The sequence below is a fragment of the Parasteatoda tepidariorum genome, chromosome 5 (genome assembly GCF_982258835.1).
Source record: "Parasteatoda tepidariorum strain Cologne lab strain chromosome 5, Ptep-v5.0, whole genome shotgun sequence".
NCBI classification, from domain to species: domain Eukaryota; kingdom Metazoa; phylum Arthropoda; class Arachnida; order Araneae; family Theridiidae; genus Parasteatoda; species Parasteatoda tepidariorum.
Window position 1 is genome coordinate 18,705,140 of NC_141759.1, and position 13,400 is coordinate 18,718,539.

A 13,400-nucleotide genomic window follows, 5' to 3' on the forward strand; every position below is an offset into this window, starting at 1 on the left:
AATTTAGCAGATCTAACTAATTTAAGTTGAAATGTATCATTTTAACTTTACCTCTTTGAGATGCGAGAGTCATAAATGCATTCATTCAGAATCAGAACATAAATAATAAATAGCAGTAGTAGGACGTGGATACTTTAACTAGGTTAAACTAGGACGTGGGTACTTTAATACTTATTTTTGTTTTCACATTATTCGACTGAATAATTCAAACTTAAATATATAATACAAAAACAAAGGTTTAACTACATAATTTTATTTAACAAAACTTAGCAAAAATAAGAAAGTGGTAAGCAAATAAATGTCTAAAAAATTTGTTTAATTTATGAATATGATTGGTTTGTTTTATTCACTTATCAACCACTACAGATTCAATTCTCATATATATATGATAAATTTCTCTCTAATACATTTAAAATAGAATTTGCGCAGATTACTTATAAAATACCGTGTGGAGGCTTTCTGATGAATAAGGTGATGGTTAAATAAGTGAACTTTCGGAATTCTCCAACTAAAGTCCGAAGAATTTTCTTTCATCTTAAAACGTTCGGAAAACTTATGCCTAAATATTTAATAGTAAATTTGATAAAAAGTTGTTTCTCACATCATTGAAAAAAAAAATCTAAAATATCCAAAAGTTATTTCACTATAAAGTGATCATTTTACAAACACGGATATGATAAAAATATTCATTAAAAAAACTTGACATCATTTTTTTTTTCAAAATATTTTTGTATTTTATTTATTATTTTTTTTTCGAGGTGAAAGAAACTGTCATCAGTCAGCATCTATCTGTTTATTTTTTGAGCCGCTCTCCTCTTTTTTATCTTCTGTCTAGGTAAACAGATTTCACCCTCTAAAAAAATAAAACAAATAAACTTTGATGGATTATAAAATGGCGCTAACACAGCTATTAACAGGGAAAACATCACAGCTGTGTTGATATTTTTAGCACGATTGAGGTACTTTATTTTTATTATTTATTTTTTATAATGCTTAAATGCATACAGTTACTAGTTTCAATCTTTTCAGTTACAACAATGTAGTGTCACTTGAAGAAAATAAAGTGCATTAAAGAAAATAAAGCAATTAAACATTTTCCTATTTAATTCCGTTTTTTGCTTTCTCTTTAAAAATTATAATTCATTTTGTCTATTGGTAACTTGATGTTAATGCATTCACTTTCCTATTGACCCGTTTAAGATTTAAAATAAAGGCATGTTAGCTTATAAAATTTTGAAGCCTAATTCTGTGCTTAGTCTCTTATTTTAACTAACTGGGTTCAAGTTTTAAACAAAACAGAGTTGTACTGTGGATTCAAGCCTTGATTAAAGGAGAGTGGGCTCAAGTTTTAAACAAAACAGAGTTGTACTGTGGATTCAAGCCTTGATTAAAGAAGAGTGGGCTCAAGTTTTAAACAAAACAGAGTTGTACTGTGGATTCAAGCCTTGATTAAAGAAGAGTGGGCTCAAGTTTTAAACAAAACAGAGTTGTACTGTGGATTCAAGCCTTGATTAAAGGAGAGTGGGCTCAAGTTTTAAACAAAACAGAGTTGTACTGTGGATTCAAGCCTTGATTAAAGAAGAGTGGGCTCAAGTTTTAAACAAAACAGAGTTGTACTGTGGATTCAAGCCTTGATTAAAGGAGAGTGGGCTCAAGTTTTAAACAAAACAGAGTTGTACTGTGGATTCAAGCCTTGATTAAAGGAGAGTGGGCTCAAGTTTTAAACAAAACAGAGTTGTACTGTGGATTCAAGCCTTGATTAAAGGAGAGTGGGTTCAAGTTTTAAACAAAACAGAGTTGTACTGTGGATTCAAGCCTTGATTAAAGGAGAGTGGGTTCAAGTTTTAAACAAAACAGAGTTGTACTGTGGATTCAAGCCTTGATTAAAGGAGAGTGGGTTCAAGTTTTAAACAAAACAGAGTTGTACTGTGGATTCAAGCCTTGATTAAAGGAGAGTGGGCTCAAGTTTTAAACAAAACAGAGTTGTACTGTGGATTCAAGCCTTGATTAAAGGAGAGTGGGCTCAAGTTTTAAACAAAACAGAGTTGTACCGTGGATTCAAGCCTTGATTAAAGGAGAGTGGGCTCAAGTTTTAAACAAAACAGAGTTGTACTGTGGATTCAAGCATTGATTAAAGGAGAGTGGGTTCAAGTTTTAAACAAAACAGAGTTGTACTGTGGATTCAAGCATTGATTAAAGGAGAGTGGGTTCAAGTTTTAAACAAAACAGAGTTATACTGTGATTTGAAGCACCGATTAAAGGAGAAGGGGTTCGAGTACCGATGTAAAGATACTGGGTTCAAGTTACACGTCTCACGGCGGCTACGCAGAGTTATGTATATACTTGAAATCAGAAGATATCCGACATGAGTGAAATTTATTAAAATTAGACATATTAAACAAAGAATCAATTATGAATGCATAAATTGTGCTATAACTATAAAAAGTTTCCCCACAGAACAACACAAATTGGTATTTCAGCTATTATAATGGATTGAAAATATTATTCGATTTATAAAAATTATTAACATCACCGAAAGATGTGGCAAATTATAAGGAATACAATCCTTAGTTCAATGCTCCGCGCCAATTCTTTCAACTATGTCATTTACTTGAGAAATGGGACTGAGATTTAACCTTGTCCAATGAATAGGTCAATCTCTCCACCTCCCCCTATTGTTCCACTTGATGGTTCTCTTGGACTTGGCCTTGTGAAACATTTTTAATGATGGAATCTAATGACGAGGAAGTGGAATAAATCAGAGTTAATCTGACTCAACTTTTTCATCTTAATGTGTCATCTTGTTGCAACAAATCGTCACATTTTATATAATCAAGTAAAAACACTCGTAATAATTTTTGGTGCTTATTTATATCTGCTCTATTCTTTTCTTTTATTAGGGTATTTATGTTAGTCTCCCATAATGTGAACTATTAGCAGAGATGCCAATTGGTCCGAATTAGATGAAAATAAATAAATAAAAAAATTAATAAAATTTAAAAAAAACGGCTGAGAGCTACTAACTAAAATTTACAGATTTTCGGTTAATTTTGCAATTTTTTTTAAAAAAAGCTCAATAACTGTAACAAAGTGGCGTATCTCATAAGACTTTGAATTATTCAGAATTCATTTCTTTTATTAGCGTAGTTAGTCTCCCATAATGTGAACTATTAGCAGAGATGCCATCTGGTCAGAATTAGACAAAATATTACTAAAAATAAATAAATTTAAATAAATAAATAAATAAAACGGTTGAGAGCTACGAAAATGTGCAGATTTTCGGTTAATTTTGCAATTTTTTTTTAAAAAAGCTCAATACCTGTAACTGTAACAAAGTTGTGTGTCTTATAAGACTTTGAATTATTTAGAAGTACTGGTGTCCTAAAATTCCTATTAATCGAATTTTACAAAACCAAGAATCATACATTAAAAAATTACCTTTTGAAAATTTTTATCTTCTGCCCGGAGCAAGTTGGCATCTCAGTATTAGGTTGGCAACTAAATTTTATTTCGTACTCATAGTTACCAACCAATTTTTAGTTACTATTGTTACTCAACACTTAACCCCCTCCCACAGTATTTAAAATGGTGAGACGTTTATTAATTGTTAAGGTAAAGGCACACCCTTCACCCCTTGGGGGTTTTAGGGTACCATTTCCAGAGTGGGTAAGTTTAGTTTTTGTTCTTAATTCAGTTCATGCTTTTCATTTATAAAAATATCAATTGAACACATTTTAAAAGCTAAAAATGTAAAGAGAAATGCACTAGCAGAAAATGAATCAATAAAATGAAATAAAAAAATAAAAATTGTGCATAGTGAGCAAAACAACTTATTTTGTATGGAAATACTTTGAGCTCAATACTTCACATTCTCAAATTAGGTTAAGTTTTTATATTTGGCAATGCTTGAAAATTATTTTAGGTAATTCTAATTAATATTATTTATAGTCTGAGGATAATAAAAATAATAAATTGCACAAAACTAAATGTATCCTCCTAAACCGCTGAACCAAACCTAATAATCCAATCATTTAGTATTTTTATCCATCTGTATTCGTGCCGAAATAGCTCAGTTGGGAGAGCGTTAGACTGAAGATCTAAAGGTCCCTGGTTCGATCCCGGGTTTCGGCAGATTACCCTTCCTCGGTAGTATAGTGGTCAGTATCCCCGCCTGTCACGCGGGAGACCGGGGTTCGATTCCCCGCCGGGGAGATTTTTTTTATCCAAAAGCTATATATTTTTTATAGAAAGTAATTTTCATTTGATCTAACAAAAATTAATATAAATATGTATATTACATATTTATTGTATATTACATATATATGTATTTATTACATATTTATTGTATGAATATATTTATGATATAAATTTATAAACTTATATAAATATACCGTTAAAATTTACTAAGTTTTTCTCATCAACGTTGTTAATAGGAGAGAACCACGCAGAAAAATGATGAAATCTTGAATTCAAGAAATCTGGTTTGATAGTCTCCTTTTATAATTTATAAAAATAATAATTTGGCTGAAGGTCCCTGGTTCGATCCCGGGTTTCGGCAGTCGTTACATCCTCGGTACTGTAGTGGTCAGTATCCCCGCCTGTCACGCTGGAGACTGGGTTATTCTGTCACGCTGGGAACAGGTTATTCTATATATTCTTTGACTGGGATTCGATTCCTCACCGGGGAGAATATTTTCTTTTTCAGCTTGTTTATCTGACAATTCAATATTTTCTTTGTTTATTTTATTTTCTATCTTAATCATATATTTTTTTTTATAATCTAAGAACTTATATATATTTAATTTATTTATTTGTAGTGTTGATCAAAATCAATATATATTGACTTTAAAAGAAGAATAAAAATATATAAGAATATATTTTATCACATTAATACACACATATTTTTGAAATTGTTCAAAATTACCCCTTATTTAAGTAATTTTCTCGTCATATATTGCAAATTGCTATTTTTAACATAATTTAGCACAGGTTATTCCAGTTCTTGTTATTTCATGTCATTCTACCCATTTTTATGAAGAGGGGAAAAAATGCCGTCATTCATTAATTCCAAAAAACAGCTTTCCAATCTCTGACCTTATCATTTTCCACTTTAAGTGTCAACTCCAACTCCTTCGTACTCTCAGTTCAGGTGACGCTGTCTTTATATGACTCTTTAGATAAGAGAAATTATTGTTTGTTGTCTTACAATAAAAATGTCGCAGCGCTGTTTGAGATCTTATCACAAAAACTTGGAAGAATATGTCAAGATAAAGAAAACAAGTAAAATCATTAGGAAGTGTTATGCAATCTTGAAGACTTATTCTCTTGAATTGGAGAATCATTAATTCCACTTTTAATACTATGTTACTGTTTCTTTTAAGGCAGCTGTTAATACATTTTGGTTAAGAAGATATTTAAACAGCTGTGTTAATGTGCTAGGTGCTACTTTTTGTGAGACTAGATTTTATTTTATATCCGTCGTTGAACAGCCGAGCCAATTTTGGATTTACGACTACTAATGTTCAACTCCGTAGGCTTGTAATTTTGAACCCAATCCAGAAGACAAGGAAACTCCTGGATCAGTACCCCCAGAGGTATTGATTTGTTATGGGAACATGGAAGACTTTACGACTCGACAGATTTAACGTGCATCAGTCACCATTTACTACACGGGGAGTCTTCGGCCGGCAGGGATAGTGAGACTAGATTGAACAAAAATTTCAGTGTCAGAATTGTGTCTTAAAAATACTACTTATTATTATCCGGGGGTCGTGGTGGCTTAGGGGATGGAGCGTTCGCCTTCAAGGGAGGCGAACCGGGTTCGAATTCCAGTGATGGCTGGTCGATACGAATTCTACACCCAGCTCGCTTTGAGCACAGTGCTGACGTAAAATATCCTCAGTGGTAGACAGGTCCTAGATTGGAGTCCCCTTGCGTCAGGCTACTAGTGGAACGTTTTCGTGGTTTTCTTCTCCGTTTTACGCAAATGCGGATTAGTTCCATCAAAAATTTCTCCATGAAGGCCTTCCAATACTTGGTTGGGTGCAAAACAACAAGGCTACGGATTTAAAAATGGGTGTTCGTAAACTCAAAATTGGGTCAACAGTTTAAAGACGGTTATAATTAACATAAAACGCTTCTCTAACAAACTTAAAAAGTGGCAACGAAACGTAAACTTAATTAGTTTATCTATAAACTGTAAAATAATTAAATAAAAAAGAAAGACTTTCAGCATAGGCGCAGAACATGAATGCTTGGCATGTATCTTGCATTAGAACAAAATCGTTCTATTCTAGAGGTATGAGCTGAAGTTGCTCCTCTTTTGGAATGTGACCTTTTTAGAAAAGAGAGGGGGGTGTTGATCCTCTGACGACAAAGACGAATTGTGGGTGTTGCATGCATTCGTTGATTGCAGAGGGCGAGAGTCATAAGTCAGAAAACTGGCAGGGGTGTGGGGGACCTTTCCTGGAAAAACGATTCGAACTCTGAAAGAGATCGTGATGTTTGTACGATAAACACTGCAACGGGGTGTCCGATTATGGGGACTTGGAATTCATGGGGAGTAGGTGGACATTCTGAAAAACTCTCTCACCAACTCTGCAGGTCATAAAAAAATACTTCGATTTGCTGGTAAACAATTTTTTTAGGTGATTTCTTTCTCTGTTTTGGCTCAGTTTCAATAAATTATACTGATTTTCGAAAGAAAAAGAAAAATTATTATTTGGCGTAAATTTTATAAAAAATGTTCAAAAATGTGCAAATTTCTGCTAGTGCAAATTTCTTTCTTTCGTTTGATTAAATCTGCGTTTTCTTACTAACTATAAGATAACTAACTAATCCAAAGAAACCAGGAAGAAACAGTCCGAAATATAGGAAAGATACCATCCTATTACATTACATTCGTGACACACAGCAGTTTTTGCGAAAGTGGTAACGAACGCTGTGCTTCAATATTTGATTTTTAATTTAAAAATTTGATTCAATATGACTTTAAAAACTGCGACACATAAATATTAAAATCAAAAATATAAAACCTGTTAATAATATTTTAGTATATAAACGTACTAGCGAAATTGTTAATTCCTTAAAAAGCCTCAACTCTCACCATCTTGGATTCTAAGTTAAATTTTTATGATGTACTAGTATGATTAGGCAGAGAGCGTACAATACCTTTAAAAAAAAGGCAGAGAATAAAGGGACTACTAATAATTATCAATATAATAATCAATAATCATCAATAATGTATATAATCATCAATGAAAGGATGTGACTTGTCTTGAATCTCACTAAATATCTCCCTCCACCCAAACAATTTACAAAAAAAAAAATTTCACATTCCTCCTACCACTTGTTTTTAATTTTATCAAGTCGCTGCCATCATTGATAGAGACAAAATGCATTTAGTGAGATGATTTCATGTGGTGCTACACAAAAAAGGGATGTTTAATTTTATTTATCGTATCGAAACTAGCAAACGCTTCTTAGTCACGCTCATCACGGAATCAAAACATTAACCGAAGATCCTCTGATAATGTTGTACGCCTACTAACCTCGTCGTTTTAATGTTCATTTATTTGACTGAAAACAATGATGCAATTATATGTATTGACGGAAGTGGTGGTTTCTGCACCGGACATGAAAACTGAGACCTGTAAAACGGTTTAGGACTTGTTTGGACAAGAAATAAAGATGTTTTACACGCTGTATAGTTTGAATGCGATTGTAATTATTGTGTAAGTTCGAGTGTTCTTTAATTTGTACCTTAAATTTATATTAAACAAGTATGATTGACCACAAAGTCGGCAGCAAACCTAACCTTTAACGCGTTAAAACGCGTTAAATGCCACGTTAATTTTACATGGCTTGCCCGTCTGTCCAAACTGTAAATAACTACAAACTAAATTTGCAAATATTAGACTTATTTTGATATTTTTTTAAAGGTTTACCATAGCATATTTAAAAAAAGTGGTGAATTACATAAACTTACGAATTGTATAGAAATAGTGGTGGATAAAAATCCTACTAAATTGATTTTATTAAACCAAGAATCACAATTAATAAGCTACCACTTGAAAATATTTATTCGTTGTATGGAGCAAGTTGGCATCTCTGTGTGTATATAAATATAACGATTTTTGTGCGTAATACATTGCATTGATTTCTTCAAACCATTTTAGTAACGATAATAATTCAAAATTATTAAAAATTGACTCGAATTATATGTCGCTAATAATCTTGGCTTCGCCGGTCACCCCCCAGGCATTGAACGTGTTAAGGACCGAACTCATTTTTTTCCAAAACAATGAGCAGTAGATCGACGGCATTTTACTTAATAAGTGCTTAATTAATACAAGGTTTGAATGTACCTGAAAAATGTAAAAAATGTGGTAGTTGCATTAATATGAAAATTGTATTTTACTATATTCGTAACTACCAGAATATTTATATTTGTATCCAAAGTAATCAAATTTAAAATTTTGATGAAACCAGGAAAGTTTTAGCTATTTCGAAGCAAAATGCATACAATTTTTACCACTGAATCGAAAAAAACGCATGGCAACATTTGATTTCTTCACATTTAAATTGCAATGTCGCGAATATATTGGGAATCGTTTGTCAAAGATAAACAGTTGCTTATTGAACATTACCATTGTGTTTTTTTTTTTTTTTTTAATAAATTTGTAATTCCTTTGTTTCCTGATTTTTTATTTCTTTTTTCGTCCTTAAAAAATTTTGAAGATTATTACATCCTAACACAAATATCTTTCAAAAAAAAAAAAAAAAAGCGGGGAATTTGGAAAAGATGAACTATCCTTCATTAAAATGGATCTAAAAAAAATAATGGTCCTTCCTCCAAGTGCCGATCTGTCAAACATATTCAAGTTTGAGATTTTGTTATCCATCTTGGATTTTAAATTAAATTTTTAACCTTTGTTCTCTTGATTCTTTTTCTACTTAGCAAACTTTGGATGATTTGATACTTTTCGATAGCACAATAAGAATCCTGGTTCGTAAAGGTTTTAACTGAAATAACTGATTGGACGATTTTAGTGTCTACTTCTATTCCGTTTAGCTTTTATTTTCAAAAAACATCGTCTGCTTTTATGATAAGCGCTGTCAACTTTTGAATACAGTTACGGTAAATTTCCAAGGCTAGCAGGTTGACGATCTTTTTTATCTTTCAATACGAGGTTTGAATGATATATGGTCTGAATAAAAGACAATTAATTTCCATCCTGTGTGGCTCTGCTCTTTTCAGATCACATCTAATTGACATTCTCTTTCATGAACGAGCAGACAATACTATTCCGGAATTTTCATTCATGAAGTTCATGACTTTTAGTTTATTGTATTGCTGTTTTAAATCTAATTAAAGTCCAGTTTTTTTTGTTTTTCTCCTTTGCATCAAAAGCGTTTTATTGTAATTTTCTATTCCTTCATGACAACGGAATGTGCTGATGACAGGAAATATATTTTCCTAAGGATCTATAATTCCATAATTTTTAAACTATTTTAAAACAAACAAACTGTGTGCAACACTACCACTTTTTTTTATTTAAATTTAAGTAAATATATAAAATCGCTAAATTTTCATAATTAATACCGTTTTGTTATTTACTCATATTCCATACTTTGTTCTTATACGATATAAATGTTATTCATCCAATTTGTGTTTAGACCTAGTTTCTCGCTATTATTCTTACCTTTAATTATTATTTAATTAAGATAAAGGAGAAAATAACCCTCTGGATTAGGTACTCTAATTCTAATGTATCAGTCAGTCAGACTTTAAAAAAATGTTTGTGTTTTGATTGCTGATTGTTCTCAGAATGCAGGGTAGCACTTTTCAAGAAAATTTTATCATTACTCGAAAAAGATCTAACAAACAAAATATTTTAACTAATTACCATCGTCCAAAAATATTTGTAATTTAAATACCTCCCTCATAAAATCTTTGTACCCACTTTGAAAACTGTGGACACCCTGGAAGGTTATTAATAATGGCATCGTTTCTTTGTCATAGTATTAACATTTATCCTCATCTTACCCAAGATACCCATGAGGACACCTCCTCAAATGCAGGGTACCCTTATTTCGAAAGTGCTTAAAATTTCATGAAATAAACTTCAAACTATTTTCATAAAATCAGTTTTGAACTTTTCACACCACGATAAATGAAATAAAAATATTTTTGGCAGATATAAATACTTCAAAGTATGTATATTTTTCAAAATTTAGCTACCACTTTAAAACAATTTGCTGGCGGGGCTCGGTCAAAATATATCTGATCGGAGGCAGACATGGCTGCTGATCTTACTATATTTTCAGGAGATATTATTTTCGCGTTAACAAAAGTGGCAGCAAACTTCCTGATTTTTCCATTAAATTTTTGGGTTTATATAGTTAATTTTCTGCCAAAATTTTGATTTATACCGAGACACTTCTTTGAAAAGCATACCAACTTGTGTGTGCGGGCGAAGGGAAAGATTCTACTAAGTTAAACTAAAATAACTAATTAATGGTAGTAACTGCGAAATAGTAATAACTACGAAGAGGTAGTAAGTACTTCGCCACCATTTAAAGCGATACTACTTAATTGATAATTGATTTCTTATGTTGGAAAAAATAATCTTTCTTTAACCTTTTGCCGTACGAGATCTCTAAAATGCTATTTAAATTAATCCAAGCAAGCTCTAATTTATTTGAAATATGTGATCACGTGTAAGCGGAGGTATAAAAAAAATTTTAATTTATATTCTAAAACATAAATATTTTAAGCAGTAAAAGAATATTTTCTCAATTACCATATTAGTTTGCAGTTATAAAATGGGATAAAACAGTCTTAAAAACAAAGTGTCTTTGTACCTACCAGGTCTCGAACCTGGGACCTTCCGCGTGTTAGGCGGATGTGATAACCACTACACCATAGGTACACATGGCGTGCGTGTTTATGAAAAGGAAGCGCAAAATTTAAAAATTTAGTTCATCAGATTTCATCTGTGTTTTTGTTCAGTATACCCATTTATTTAATAATTCGTATACTTTTCAATGAAACAACGTTTATTTATTACTGTTTTTAAAGATAAACATCAACTTCAACCATATATTTTTATTTATTTTGAAGAAGAAAAAAATCAGTTTATCGAAAAAATCCAGAAATATATAGATATATATATATATATATATATATATATATATATATATATATATATATATTTTTTTTTTTTTTTTTTTTTTAATCATTCTATAAATAAAACATATCATTTTTAAAGTAATTATTAATTTATAATTTATTTATTGTTGGAATGAAATTTCTTCAAAATTTACGACAATTCCTGAATACTTTTTGTTACATTTTATAGTTATTATTATATACAACATTACATTATTACATTTTATAGCTTATAGTTATTATTTATATTCATTTTATCATATGCGTTAAACAGGAGAGTAAAGATTCGAAAAATTGTTTTTGAAACGCAATTTGTTTTCACAGATAATAAAAATATCTATTCGCGATCGCAACGAACTATAGGGGGCGTTGTTGTATGAGACGCATACCTGCGATTTTTATATGAACCGTCATTCAGTTACTCTGGAGACGTCGTTAATGTAGCTTGTAGCATTGCAACGTTCCTTCTTTAATGTGGCTTATTAAATTTAAAAAAGAAAAATGCTTGATCTTCTTTCTTGTACAACCGAAAACAAAATGGTATCTCTTTTTATTAGAGAAGGAACATCCAAAACACATCGGAAAAATATTTGTACATTAACAGAAAAAAATATTTATATTCTTATAAGAGTTAAAACCTAATGCCCGAGAAATAGTATTACTAAATTTAATGATATAACATGAAAGGACCAATTAAACTTTACATTCTATAGTTTTAAGAATCATATTAGTTCAAAAATTAAAATGAACAAAAAGTATACATAAGCCTCATAATTTTATGAAATTTAATTTTGTAAACAACGTTTTTTGACAATTTTTATCAAAAAATTTCAAGTTTCAATAAAAATCATTATTTAGAAACTAAGAAACGTAAAATAAAGAATGCTGACGAAACAAAAACAAAAAAAAAAAAAAAAAACAATTCTTTTTTGTCGCCATTTTTAGTGCTACGAATATTCGTCTTTGGGATTTGCCAAAAACAAAACAAGATGCAATTTTATTTTTTCAGGAGGGAAATATTTTACCGAAAAAACGAAAATGTACCAATTCCCACAACATAAAACTTTATCTTGGTAAACGTACGTTTTGGAAATGTTATTTCATTTGGAATCCTATTCATCAGAGTTCATATGGCGATATGATTGTTTTGAATCTATGCTAAACTCTATATCGGCTCATTTTTCACCGAAATCCGATTAACTATTTTGATTTTAAATAAAGTGTTTTATTTTATGAATTGTCGCAAAAATTTTAAGTGTAGATTGGCGGCACTTAAAAACCGCCAAATCTGTAGCGGCGGTGGCGTTAATACGTAAGTACCAAATTTTTATTCCATACTTTTCTGAATCATATTATTTCAAACATTGGAATATACAAGAAGTATACATAAACACATAATGTTATACCATTTAATTTTTCAAAAGTATTTTGAGAACAATTTTTATCAAAAAATTATAAACTAAAAAACGGAAAATAAAGAATTCTTAGGATAAAAAAAACGATTTTAAGAATTCTTAACATTGAAATAAAAACTTTCATATTGTTTCTTTTTTTATTATTCTTATAGTTCTTAATCAGACGTAAAAAACCATTCTGTAGAGAACCATCATCAAATGAAAAAAAAAATATTTACAAGCAAATTTTTTATTGTAAAAATCATTGCACTTACCTGATTTATGATTCCCGGAGAATTCCAAAATGATAAGTTCCTTGTTTGAAAACTTTATTCTCAAATAATAGATACATAGTTTATACCTTCATTACTTTTAGATAACATACTACACAGCAAAATTTTATAATTGATATGAATTTGAATATGTAGCTAAAAACAGAATAGCTGAATTCTAGTTGAACTTATTCTTTCAAATTTAAAAAAAACTTATCCAGAAAACGATTTAAATTAATTAAGAATCAGCACAAATGGCACTATTTCAAGTAACTTGGATAATTTTTTATTGTTGTTTTCCGAATTATATGGATACAGAAATATATACTATTCTATAACGAAGAAGAATATGCTATAACTATTACAATTCTGTATGTTCTGAATTCATATTTATTCACTGGAATGACGAAAGCAATGTTGACTTCACTTTAATTCGTAATGAATTGAAGACAGAAGAAATGCATTTTACCTTAAAACCCTTTGAAGCACAGTGGTACGACAGCGAAACCGCACTTTTTAAAAAATTATTCCTAGCGGCACAAAGGTCAATCTCCGAAACCA

The 13,400-nt window shown here is 30.6% G+C and overlaps 1 protein-coding gene and 3 non-coding genes across 4 annotated transcripts in view; 3 read left to right on the forward strand and 1 right to left on the reverse strand.

Moving 5' to 3' along the window:
- Window positions 1-13,400, forward strand: part of LOC147808633 (uncharacterized) — a 106,192-nt gene that overhangs the window by 40,685 nt on the left and 52,107 nt on the right. The window lies entirely within an intron of this gene.
- Window positions 4,059-4,131, forward strand: TRNAF-GAA (transfer RNA phenylalanine (anticodon GAA)). The gene has a single exon. It is a non-coding gene; the product is annotated as a tRNA-Phe (tRNA).
- On the forward strand, window positions 4,141-4,212 carry TRNAD-GUC (transfer RNA aspartic acid (anticodon GUC)). Its single transcript has one exon. It is a non-coding gene; the product is annotated as a tRNA-Asp (tRNA).
- On the reverse strand, window positions 10,862-10,934 carry TRNAV-AAC (transfer RNA valine (anticodon AAC)). Its single transcript has one exon. It is a non-coding gene; the product is annotated as a tRNA-Val (tRNA).